Here is a 12,789-nt window from a genome sequence, read left to right on the forward strand (position 1 = left end):
TCAGTCAATACTTGAGTCTCGGGAGGGATTTCCTCCTCAGCACTACTTTCTCTCTGATGTCGCTCTTGCAGGCTTATCTCATTCACTTTCTCTATCACTTTGTCCTGAGTCCTTATACTTGGTCGTTCCACCATCTCCTTCCGACATATGCCCACCAAGTACTCTGGTATCCCTCCCAGTTTTATCTTAGATAGAACATCCGCCTCCGAATTTTCTACTCTAGGAACATGGTCGATCTCATAAGCTTGGAACTCATTCAGAAGTCCCTCAGTCACTTCTTTGTATTGTCTCATTCTCTCTCCTTTAATTTCATAAGTTCCCTTCACCTGCCCGACCACCAGACGTGAGTCGGTCCGAATGTAGAATCAGCTCCCAAAACTTTGGCTACCCGCAGCCCCCCGAGGACGGCTTCATACTAAACTTCATTGTTGGAGGTTTTGAACTGGTATTCTAGGGCATAGTACAGTCGGAACCCTTCTGGGGTAGTTAACATTACTCCCCCTCCATGGTGTTTTTGGCTCAAGGCACCATCAGCATGCATTTCTCACCATTCCTCAGAGTCATGAATAGTCATAGAGTCATCCTTTGAATCCTGAGTTGTACACTCGACTATGAAGTCAGCTAAGACCTGGGCCTTGACGGCAGGTCATGGTTGGTACTCAATTCCATATTGGGTCAGCTCAACAACCCATTTTACGAGTCGACTTGACGAGGTCAAATTCCTGAGAACTCCCGCCAACGGTTGGTCTGTTAACACTCGGATCGGGTGGGCTTGGAAGTAGGGGACTAACTTCCGGGCTATTACTATTAATGCATAGACCATCTTCTCGAGTGGTGAGTAACGAACTTGGGCAGCCTTTAAATCCCTGCTCACATAATATATCGGGTGCTGAACTTTGTCTTCTTCCCGGATGAGGACCGAGCTGACTACCTACTGAGAGGCAGCTAGATAAAGGAAAAGCATCTCGCCCTCAACTGGTTTGGACAACAATGGAGGGAATAGCAGGTATTTCTTGAGACCTTCAAAAGCTGTTTGACATTCCTCCGACCAAATAAACCCGTCCCTAGTCTTGAAGGCGGCGAAGAAGGGTAGGGACCGGTCGGCTGATTTGGACAAAAATTGACTTAATGCTGCCAACCGACCTGTCAAACGCTACAGCTCCTTGATAGTTTTGGGAGGCTGCATGTCAAGGACAACCCTAACCTTTTTAGGATTTAGCTCGATCCCTCGTCGAGTTACCAAGTAACCTAAGAATTTACCCCCTTGTACCGCGAAGGCACACTTCTTAGCATTTAACCTTAGATTATGTTTCTCGATAAGCTGGCAGCAAGGTCGCCCACATGATTTTCCTCCTTGAGACTTTTCACGAGCATGTCATCCACGTAGGCGGCCATAGACTTTCCCAACAGGTCCTTAAATAGTTGAGACACCATTCTGGTATAAGTCACACTAGAATTCTTCAATCCGAATGGCATCACTCAATAATAGTATACTCCATCAGGAATCACGAAAGCAGTCTTTTCTTCATCGGGTGCGTGCATGAAGATTTGATGATAACCTCGGAAGGCGTCCATGAAACTCAGTAAGGCACACCCCGTTGTCTCGTCCACCATCTGGTCGATCCTTGGCAACGGGAATGGGTCTTTGGGACAAGCTTTGTTTAAGTCGGTGTAGTCGACGCACATTTTCCAAGCAGGCTGCTTCGGGACCAACACCACGTTGGCTAACCATTTAGGATATTTTACTTACCAAATATGGCCAACAGCCAGCAAGGCATCAATTTCCTTTTTCACAAACTCTCGTCGATCTATCGAGAGATATCTCTTCCTTTGAACAACAGGTCGATTAATCGGGTCAACCGCCAACCGATGAGTTATTATGGACCGATCCACCCCGGGCATATCTTCAGGTTCCCATGGAAAGATTTTCTTATATTTCTTCAACACTCATACCATTGACTCTCTGACAGCTTTCAACAGACCCTTACCGATCCTCGCCCGTCTTTCAGTGAAGGTCGGATTAATTTCTACCTCTTCTAACTCAACCGCTGGCTCAAGTCGTTCCAAGGTCCGTTCTGCCATGTCCTCCTTTTTTGTGATGGTGTGGATCCGTAGATCCGTCCTTCCTATCTTTCGACAGGACTGTAGGTAACAATTGCGAGCTACCTTCTGATCACTGCGTACCACCCCTACTCCCATGGGCGTTCAGAATTTCATGCACAAATGTTTTAGCGATATCAAGGCTCCTAGGTCCTCTAACCCATGCCTCCCTAAAATCGCGTTGTGAGAGCATTCCAAGCGGACGACCACAAATTCCATCTCTAAAGTGGTAGTTTTTCGGTAGGCGCCTAACTCGACCAACAGCTTTATAGCGCCTTTAGCCTCGATCGAATCACCGGTGAATCCGGCCAAAGGAGTCATGACCGGTCTAAGAATGTCTCTATCCAACCTCAACTTGTCAAAAGTATCGACATAAATGATAGTTTAGTATTACGTGGTGGTTGAGGTGTCATGGGTTGTGTGAAATGTATGTGTAAAGATAAAACGAAGAGTCTAGACTCCCCGAGTGTCGGTCTCGAAGAAGGCACGTTGAGGTGTGTCTTATGCTATTACTTTCAATCAATTGAATCATGTGATGCAAAGAGTATGGATGGTGGGTGTGGTGAATGACAATTGTGAAGTGTAAATGATCATAAGGTAGTGAAATTCAATGTATAGGAAATAAGAAATAAGAGATAAGAAAATAAGGGATTGAATCATGTTCATCTATGTTGCAATCTCGTGTGTCTCAAGTAGTGAATAAATGATACAATGATGTTGGCTATTCAAGAGTGTGTCATCTTAGTCATTTTCCACCTTTGTGTACTAGGGCATCTTACGCTTAGGAGTGCCTTTTAGCAACCAAAAGCCCTAAGAGACATTTTATCAAACACCTTAGCTACACACTTTCCTACTATTCCTAATATGAATTCCATAGGATCTATGATTGTCGAAAAACTTCAATCTCAACTCAAATCAAAACCATGATAGAGTCAAGAACTCAATCTCTCAATAGATTGGCCAAATCCATACAAGATCTCATCAAAACAACAATCAATAGACAAAGAATAGATTTTTCCAACAACAAGGCAGTTAAATCCACAATAAGAAATACAATCATCACATTAGCAACATAGCTTCACACAATCCAAGCCCTAGATTAAACTAGCCACACATAATCAAGAATTCAAGATCAATAGCTAATTCAATCCAAAAACAAGATATGTAAAATAGATAAAATTAAAATAGAGATCACCTATTAAATGAAATTTGTTCTTCAATCCAAGCTTCAAATCTTCATTTACAAGGAGAAAATGTTAATCTAAACTACCCTAAAATGGAAGTTAAGAAATTAGAAAATGTAGAGGGGAATGGAACTTTGGGGCCTCTCTGAAATTCTATCAAGTCTCCTTAAATAGTCTCCGAAATTTCGCCCTAAAAATATTTTCTCCATAGTGTCCCGCCCACGCGTCATACACGCGTGAAGGCTCGCATGGACAACGACTGGAAAGTGTCTACGCGGCCTTTGCGCGTGAATGCCTCCTGTGGGTCCTCCGGGGCTCCTGTCTTGCTCGGTTTGCTCGTTTCGCTCGTTCCTAATGGCTCCCAAGACCTCTGAAATGTCTCAAATTGTACCAAAGGTAGCTTTGTCTGTGGTTAACAAATTTAAAGCACAAAATATCATAAGATTATCATATAAGGATGCTAAAATGCTATCAATCACCCTTATTTATACTCAAATATATTGGTGTCTTGGGAGCTTATCAAGTTTCCACACTTTACTTCTTGCTTGCCCTTAAGCAAGACAATACACTTCTAAACACATAAGCTTCCAAGATACCAACTCATTCAATACGGAACTCTTGGTCAATAAAAAATATGAGTGTTTAAGACTATCAAAGAGGGGGAAATCTTTTTTGTTATCTACAAAGAATGTTGGTTAGATGCCATACAACTCAAGGAATATTTCCGGGAAGTAAAAACCCTTCGTAGATAAACTATTAAAACAAGGGGAACACACTTCTCACACCACGCGCAAGCATGCAATCCCAATTTTTGAATTCACCTGTCATTTAATTAGGGCATCTAGCCGATCCCACTAGTGGAAACGATGTACACTAGTTAATCAACCCTTTCGTCCTAATGCCAAAGCCCAACGATAAGATAAGTGAGGAAAGGGACATGGACCACTCACCGCCAATGGCTTGGGGCAGTCTCTCTTTCTTCTCACTTCTTAGGATAACGCCTTCGAGCGACCCAAGTGCAATGGGTGCCCGAGTCCTAGCAAAGCGGCTCACCTCCTCTCTATTTTCTCATTTCCTGGGAACATTTTATGTGGACAACCGACTCCAGGTATAGCTTTTGCTTTCAGAAGACTATAGTTGAACACAACCCAGCGAAGTGGCTTTCCTCAATATTTATCTCTATGATTTGCCTTTTTGCCTTTTCTACTGTTTCTCCATGCAACCTCTCATGCCTTTTTCTTTTGGGATTAAGAGATTTTTCACTCTTAAGCTCACTAATAGGCTCACCTTTTGCCCCATGCCCTACCAAAATTTAGTTCAATTCCGGGCATCGCTTAATTTATCTTTCTCAAATTAAAAAGTGCACACTTCCACTTCGAGAGATCCTTGACTAAGGTCCTACCTAAATAAGAGGTGAATATCATGCAAGCAGGCAAGAATATAAACTAATTTGTCTCTAAACACTCTCATGGGTGCGAAAAGTAACTTCTACAAAGATATTTCGAGAATAAAAAATTTGTGGCATCTAGTCAAAATTCTCCCTAGATAGCACAAACAATAACTCACTCTTCAATTTGCAAAAACACCCTTTTATCATGCCCAAGAGACCGACTTCCGACTCTAAGCAAATAAACATTAAGCACAAAGTGCGTCCTTTCCACACTTTAAAATGAACATTGTCCTCGATGTTACCTTGGATCACAGGGTAAAGGAAAACGGGTTTTAATAATCATTACAAATAAGAATCCCTTTCCAAACTCTAGAATTTACTCTGGGATATAGGGTATATTATATTGATCCTTAATGATATAAAATAACATGGTAAGCTCATAAAAACACATTCAAAGCTATATAAACATTTTCCACACTTTAAATTTGAAAACGGGGCATAAAATATAAAAGGGATAAGAGGTTAAACCAAGTATGCATCCCTCTTTCCACACTTTAGCTTCCAACATCGGTCGGTCTCCGTTATCAAAGCTCTATTCTCAAAAGTTAATAACAAGATATATAATAGCAATTAAGAGAACTATTCAATTATTAATGACTTGATAGGATAAAACATAATAAAAAAAAATAGATAAAAGCATAGAATTAAATACTTAAAGAAAATAAAAGCTAAATAGTAAAAAATTATTCAAATAGTCTACGAATTACGAAAATGCATAAAAGTAAAGCAAATAAATGCAAAAGCAATAAAATAAGCATAAAAGACCTTAAAAGTAAATAAAGATAAAGAAAGGCAGAACCCCACGCATAGGGAACCTAATGTTTTCATGGGACATCATCATCATCTCAGTAACATTGTTTCGGGGACTCTTTCTTCTTCATTCTCAAGCTGTCGGGGTAATGAATGACTCATCACTGGTAACCAAAGGACGAAGGATGGAACTATCTCACAAATTGAGCTTGAAGCTCTTGAATCATCTGCGCATTTTCTTCTACTGCTCCCCTTGTGCGGAGAATCTCTTCATCCTGGTTCGCATAGAGCGACTGAAAATGTTCCTCCTGTCTGTCCTGGCGAGAATACAGCGATGTGTACTGCTCCTCCTGCCGTAAGCTGTGTGCACGCATATACGCCATCTGCTCCTCATGGAGCTGTCTGTGGAAAGCCTGAGTAGCCTCCCAATCCATCATAGTCGGGCCCTCGTGCTGTGCACTGGGCTCACTTCGCTCTTGCGTATGCGTCTCATCATCTCCCTCATCATCATCCTCGTCAATGCTACCTTCAACTCCATCATCAGGTGCATTATCTCCTCCCCACTTGATGTACATGGCCTTGAACTCTCTAACCGTGAATACAACCATGGAAGCCTCATTCTTCTCTCGTTCCAAATGATTTCCAAGACCCAATCCTTGGCATAGTCTAGTCACTAGAGGTCCTACAAATACAGATTGTACCTTTTGTCTCATCTAGGATTGTAGCCATTTCTTCACTTGGGTTCCCATGTTGACATTCACTCTATTTTCCATGCTCCACATGTAAAATATATCCTGTCGATAAGCTTTGTTTCGGTTTGTCTTCCTTCCCGAGAGGTTCACGGCCAATGCTAATCGAATAGCCTTCAGATAGTTGGTGGAGATGTGCTTAGCCTTTAAGTTGCATGAATTATAAGGTTGACCATTCGTGATCTCTCTCCAATAAGTGACAGCGTCCCTGTCAGTGTCAAAATCAGACTTAAAATCTTTGAAATAAGGCATTGATACCTCGATCTGGTCGTGGAAACCCAAAGCCACTTCAAGATCATTAACGGATAGATGATATCGCTGGCCGAAGAGATAAAACTTATTAATCGACTGTCTAGCATCATTGACCTCACGCCTGATATCAAGCGTGGCTATGAACTCATAAGTAATTGAGGAATATGTCGGACCCCTCCACTTGAAGAGTCTTCCCAACTGTGGGTGCTGTAACAATCGATAAACGTCTTCTTGGCATCCAAATTATTGCAGCATGTTCGGCCCAAAGAATCTTCCCTCGCTTAGTCTTTTCCCACGGTAGACATCCACCAAAGCACGTTCAGTTGCTGATAAATTTCTCACAGACATGATTAATTTCAAGATAGGATAATTCAATTCAAGAGTCAATAATGTCACCATAGAAGTCAACGATTTCAAAAAGTCAACTTCATCTTCTTCCCCAAATTCAAAAATTAGGGTTAAAAGATGAAAATTCAATTTCAACAATGTAGCATGTGTAACATCAAATTGATGGTATATAAGTGTTCTAAAACAAGTTTGCACATCAATTCAATCATCAATTCCATAATATTAACAAGAAATCAAGCAAACCCATTTGCATATCCATGGTGTTCATACTAAAGCTCGAAATTTAAATTCAATCTATCTATTCAATCACAAATAATGGAAGAAAACAATGGGATATAGTTCTATGATGCTTCATTAACCAATATAACCATTCAAATCATTCTAAACATGGCAAAGTAATGTAAGATAGAATCTCATCACTATACTCTTCAAACTTCATAAATAACCATAAAAATAGATTCAAGAGGACGTTTTTACCTTAGAATGGTGTTTTAACCCTTGATTTGTGTAGGAAAAGTGAAAAATAATGAACTTTTGCTCAAACCTTGCCTTGGAGGGGAGTATTGGCGTGGAAGAGAAGAGGAAATTTGAGGTTTGGGGTGGGGAATGTGTGGTTCGGCCGATGCTTATATTCACGCCACTTTGTGGCGTCCACGCATCATACACGTGTGTTTGGGCGTGTGGATGGCTACTGGAATCCATCCACGTGTCCTTCACGTGTGAATGACACGTGAATGGCCCAGTCCGGGGTTTTTCTCTGATTTTCGATTTTTCCTTTCGCCTCTTGTCCGTTTGGCCTTCCCGTAGCATTTTTCGGTCATTAAACCTACAAATTAATCTCCCAAAAACATGTACCAAGTAGAATACTAATGAAACATTAAAACAAAACGTAAAAACAATCATAAAGTAATTATTAAACCTTGGGTTGCCTCCCAAGCAGCGCCACATTTTTCGTCTCTGGCTAGACGCAATGTGCATCCCTTCTTCTCAACCATATTCCTTCGTAGCGGTTTGAAAGCATTTTCGTACCCAAGTGTTCTTCCAGATTAGTTTTTCATTCTTCCAGTTTGGCTTGGTCTTGGTCCTTGCCTTGACCATGGTTTTCAATTCTTCATTCTTCTTTTCTACTCTTTCTTTTCCTTCCTTCTCGGTTTGTCTGTCAAATCTCAAGGCAATTTCTCCCGAGCTTAAATCTATACGAGCATGGCATGCAGCTAAAAATGGTCTACCGAGTATCAAAGAGCCAAAGGGCTCATCTTCTCCCATTTTTCAAACGACAAAATCGACAGGCACTAGAAATTTTCCTACTTTCACCAATATATCTTCCACTAAACCATCCGGATACCGTGTGGTTCCGTCGGCTAGGCGAAGTGTAAGCCTCGTCGATTTCAGATTAGGTAAGCTTAATCGTTCAAAAAGACTAGAGGGCATCAAGTTGATTGAAGCTCTAAGATCGGCCAGAGCATTCGAAAAATCCATGTCCTTTATAAAACAAGGGACTACTAAAGCTCATGGGTCACCCTTTTTAACTGGGTAACCAGTAGTCATGCAAGCCGAAATCTCGTTTTTGAATTTTTGAATAAAAGTGTTAAATGTACCTTTCCTTGTCGTTTCCTTCTCTTTTGAAGTTTTGACTTTGTATTGTTGCGACTCATTCTTTTCAATTCGATCACAAGAGGTGATCTTGCCTTCTTCTCCTTTCATTGAAATTCTACAAGAAGCGTCTTCAATGTTTGTTTCAAGGCTCGGACTACAAGAGGTAGTCTTTTCTTTTTCCTTTTCCTTCATTCTTTCCTTCTTGCACTTGCATATTCCACAGATTATGTCTATTGGATCGCATCCGTCGTGTTTTTCTTCAACTACTTCTATTGCATTGACTCTCTCCTTGGGATTATTTTCCGTGTCACTGGGAAGTTGTCCATAATGTCTTTCGGGCATCATCTTGAACATTTGAGATATTTGATTTTGAATTATCTTGAGAGTGGCCTTTGATTCCTGTCTTAGACTCGAAATTTCTTGTCTAATCTCCTGTGTAATTTCTTGCTTCAGATTAGCTCGATCATTCTTTAATTCCATGATTGTTCTTGTAAGTCTCTCGTCCACTTCTTTTATATCATCCCTTCTTTGTTGGGTGTAATCCAACTGAGAGTTGTACTGAGGTTTGTAATGGGTCATTTGGCCTCCATTTCCTTGATTTTGACCATAAGTAAGTCTTCCTTTCTCATTCTGCCCATAGGTCGGTTTGTTTCCATAGTTGTACTGCGCTCTTGCTTGAAATCCTTCATTGTTGTTATTCCACACATCTCCCTGTTTCCAGTTGTTATTCTGTCTTTGATTTCCTCCATAAGCATTATAGTTCGGATCTCTTTGATAATCAACCGCCTCCACATGTTCAGCTGCAGACGGTGATGAGCATATGTTGGTGTCGTGCGGTCCTCCGCAGATATTGCAATATAATGCTAAGGCCATGCAAGGTTTCGATTTTCCTTCCATCTTTTCTACCATAGCTTGTAGCTTTTTGATTTCATGATTCATCGCTTCAACCTTTGCTTCGTTTGCCACATGACTGTTGACCTCATACATGCCGCCATGTTCTTCTCTTCGGTCATACCAACATGAGGTATTTTTCGAAATTCTTTCTATTAGCTATTCTGCTTCTGGCAATGCTAATGAGACAAATGCACCACTTGAAGATGAGTCAAGGAGCATTTTCCCTTAATCAATCAAGCCTCCATAAAATGAGCTAAATACATCACATGGATGCATTAGATCATGTGGGCATTGTCTTTTTAAAACTTTAAATCGCTTCCAAGCTTCTCCTAAACTCTCCAATCTACCTTGCTTGAATTCTTGGATATGTCTCTAAATCCTCATGGTCTTGGTGATTGGGAAAAACTCATTCATGAATTCTTTTTGTAACTGCTGCCATGATCTGAAATGATGATCATCCTGAGTTTCTAGCCATCGTGCTGCCTCTCCAATTACTGAAAATGGGAATAACTTCAGTCTGATGATTTCTTCACTAACTCCTTCCTGTCTGTACATTCCGCAAGCTTGAATAAATCTAGTAATATGAGCATGTGGATCCTCTGAAGGTAATCCTAAATACTGGCTGTTCTGAACTAAGGTGAGGATGGTCGGGTGCACATGAAAGTTCACATTCTCCAATGGTAGAACGTAAATGGAGTTATGCATGTTGAAATCTGGCGTCATATAATCAGCGATGGATCTTTGTTGCTCTTGTGGTACTTCATAATAATCATGTTCTCGAATATGTTCCGGTGGATTCACTCTGTTGATTTGCGGTTCTTCCAATATCGGGTCATTCTGATTGATTTGTCCTGGTGGATTAATTGGAACTGGGGGTGGATTTGGTATAGTTGTTCTTCTTCCTTGGGGATTTCTTGTAGCGCTTGTAGAAGCCATTTGTTCTTTTCGGATGCTTTTCTTTCTTGTTGCTTTGTTAATTTCCGGTATGTAAGGAAATAAGCATTGGTTTCCTCTCGCTCTTGTGTGTATTCACCTATTAAGATCTTCAACAAAGCAAACAATCCACAATTGACTAGAAGTAGCCAATCGGGGTAAGTAACAAAAATGGATAAAACAGAAAATAATAAAATAAAATGGAATGGATTAACAATACTCAAATTCTCACAATCATTCAATTAAGTAAAAGCAAAACAATTTTGACAACCTATTGCCCTCCCCGGCAACAGCATTTTGATAGTTCAATATTGCGTGGTGGTTGAGGTGTCATGGGTTGTGTGAAATGTATGTATAAAGATAAAACGAAGAGTCTAGACTCCCCCAGTGTCGGTCTCGAAGGAGGGACGTGGAAGTGTGTCTTATGCTATTACTTTCAATCAATTGAATCATGTGATGCAAAGAGTATGGATGGTGGGTGTGGTGAATGACAATTGTGAAGTGTAAATGATCATAAGGTAGTTAAATTCATTGTATAAGAAATAAGAAATAAGAGATAAGAAAATAAGGGATTGAATCGTGTTCATCTATGTTGCAATCTCGTGTGTCTCAAGTACTGAATAAATGATACAATGATGTTGGCTATTCAAGAGTGTGTCATCTTAGTCCTTTTCCACCTTTGTGTACTAGGCCATCTTACGCTTAGGAGTGCCTTTTAGCAACCAAAAGCCCTAAGAGACATTTTATCAAACACCTTAGCTACACATTTTCCTACTATTCCTAATATGAATTCCATAGGATCTATGATTGCCAAAAAGCTTCAATCTCAACTCAAATCAAAACCATGATAGAGTCAAGAACTCAATCTCTCAATAGATTGGCCAAATCCATACAAGATCTCATCAAAACAACAATCAATAGACAAGAATAGATTTTTCCAACAACAAGGCAATTAAATCCATAATAAGAAATAGGATCATCAAACTAGCAACATAGCTTCACACAATCCAAGCCCTAGATTAAACTAGTCACACATAATCAAGAATTCAAGATCAATAGCTAATTCAATCCAAAAACAAGATATGTAAAAATAGATAAGATTAAAATAGAGATCACCTAGTAAATGAAATTGATTCTTCAATCCAAGCTTCAAATCTTCATTTACAAGGAGAAAATGTAAATCTAAACTACCCTAAAATGGAAACTAAGAAATTAGAAAACGTAGATGGGAATGGAATTTTGGGGCCTCTCTAAAATTCTATCAAGTCTCCTTAAATAGTCCCTGAAATTTCGCCCTATAAATATTTTCTCCGCAGTGTCCCGTCCACGCGTCATACACACGTGAAGGCTCACGTGGACAGCTACTGGAAAGTGTCCACGCGGCCTTTGCGCGTGAATGCCTCCTGTGGGTCCTCCGGGGCTCCTGTCTTGCTCGGTTTGCTCATTTCGCTTGTTCCTAACGGCTCCCAGGACCTCTGAAATGTCTCAAATTATACGAAAGGTATCTTTGTGTGTGGTTAACGAATTTAAAGCACAAAATATCATAAGATTATCATATAAGGATGCTAAAATGCTATCAATCACCCTTATTTATACTCAAATATATAGGTGTCTTGGGAGCTTATCAATAAAGCATGTTAAAGCTGCTACTGGTGTCCACCAATGCACGTCTTACGACGGTACCTACTATGTCCATGGCTATGACCAGGGCGTCTCTATGAAGCCCTTCACCCAAGGGTAGGTCATCATCTGTGAAAGTGATCGGCTCTCGACATGCCCTTTTTACCTACTCCGCTTGTCCATAGATAACTCCGACGTATAGTTGTCAGGCCCAAGCTTTCATCGACCCTACCGAGTCACCTGCCTCCAGTCCTCCAACAATCATGTTGATGACGTTTTTGCCTTTCCACTTATCCTCCTTTTCTTTTGAAGTAGGCTATTTTCCCTTATCACGGCTACCCTATCTGGCTTGACTCTGGTTCCCGCGCTGCCAAGGCACACCCTAGCGTCATTGACTCGGAGTACTCCTTTGTACGATGGCCTCCATTTCCTTCTTTAGGAAATCACATTCCTTGGTCGAATGGGTGGTCGACTGATGCAACCGACAATACTTGCCTGTTCCAGAGATTTGTCCCGTGGTAGGGGGCATGCTCGTTGGTCGTGCCTCAATTTGAGGCTGAGCTTGCACCTCTTGAACTACAACTGGCTGTTTCCTGTCGGCTAGGCAGACTCTTATCGAATCTCTTAACACGTGACTCCTCTACACGAGGCTTCTTTGGTCGTGACGATCCTCCTTCCTGAATCCTTTTCTGTTTTACCGCGTCCTCAGCGTCGGTGTGTCGATTTAGGCATACGAGTTGGGCCACTCAGTATGGTGATTGGTATACAATTTCCCCAACCTTAGATTATCCATAAACAAGATCAACATCGTCTTATCATCCAAATCGTTCATCGCTTGTACCTCTTTCTGCCACCTCGCCAAGTATGACTTAAGTGATTCACCGGGGTCCTGCTTAACTCCGGATAGGTACAT

This window comes from Ipomoea triloba, chromosome 2, assembly GCF_003576645.1.
Source record: "Ipomoea triloba cultivar NCNSP0323 chromosome 2, ASM357664v1".
In the NCBI taxonomy this organism is placed as follows: domain Eukaryota; kingdom Viridiplantae; phylum Streptophyta; class Magnoliopsida; order Solanales; family Convolvulaceae; genus Ipomoea; species Ipomoea triloba.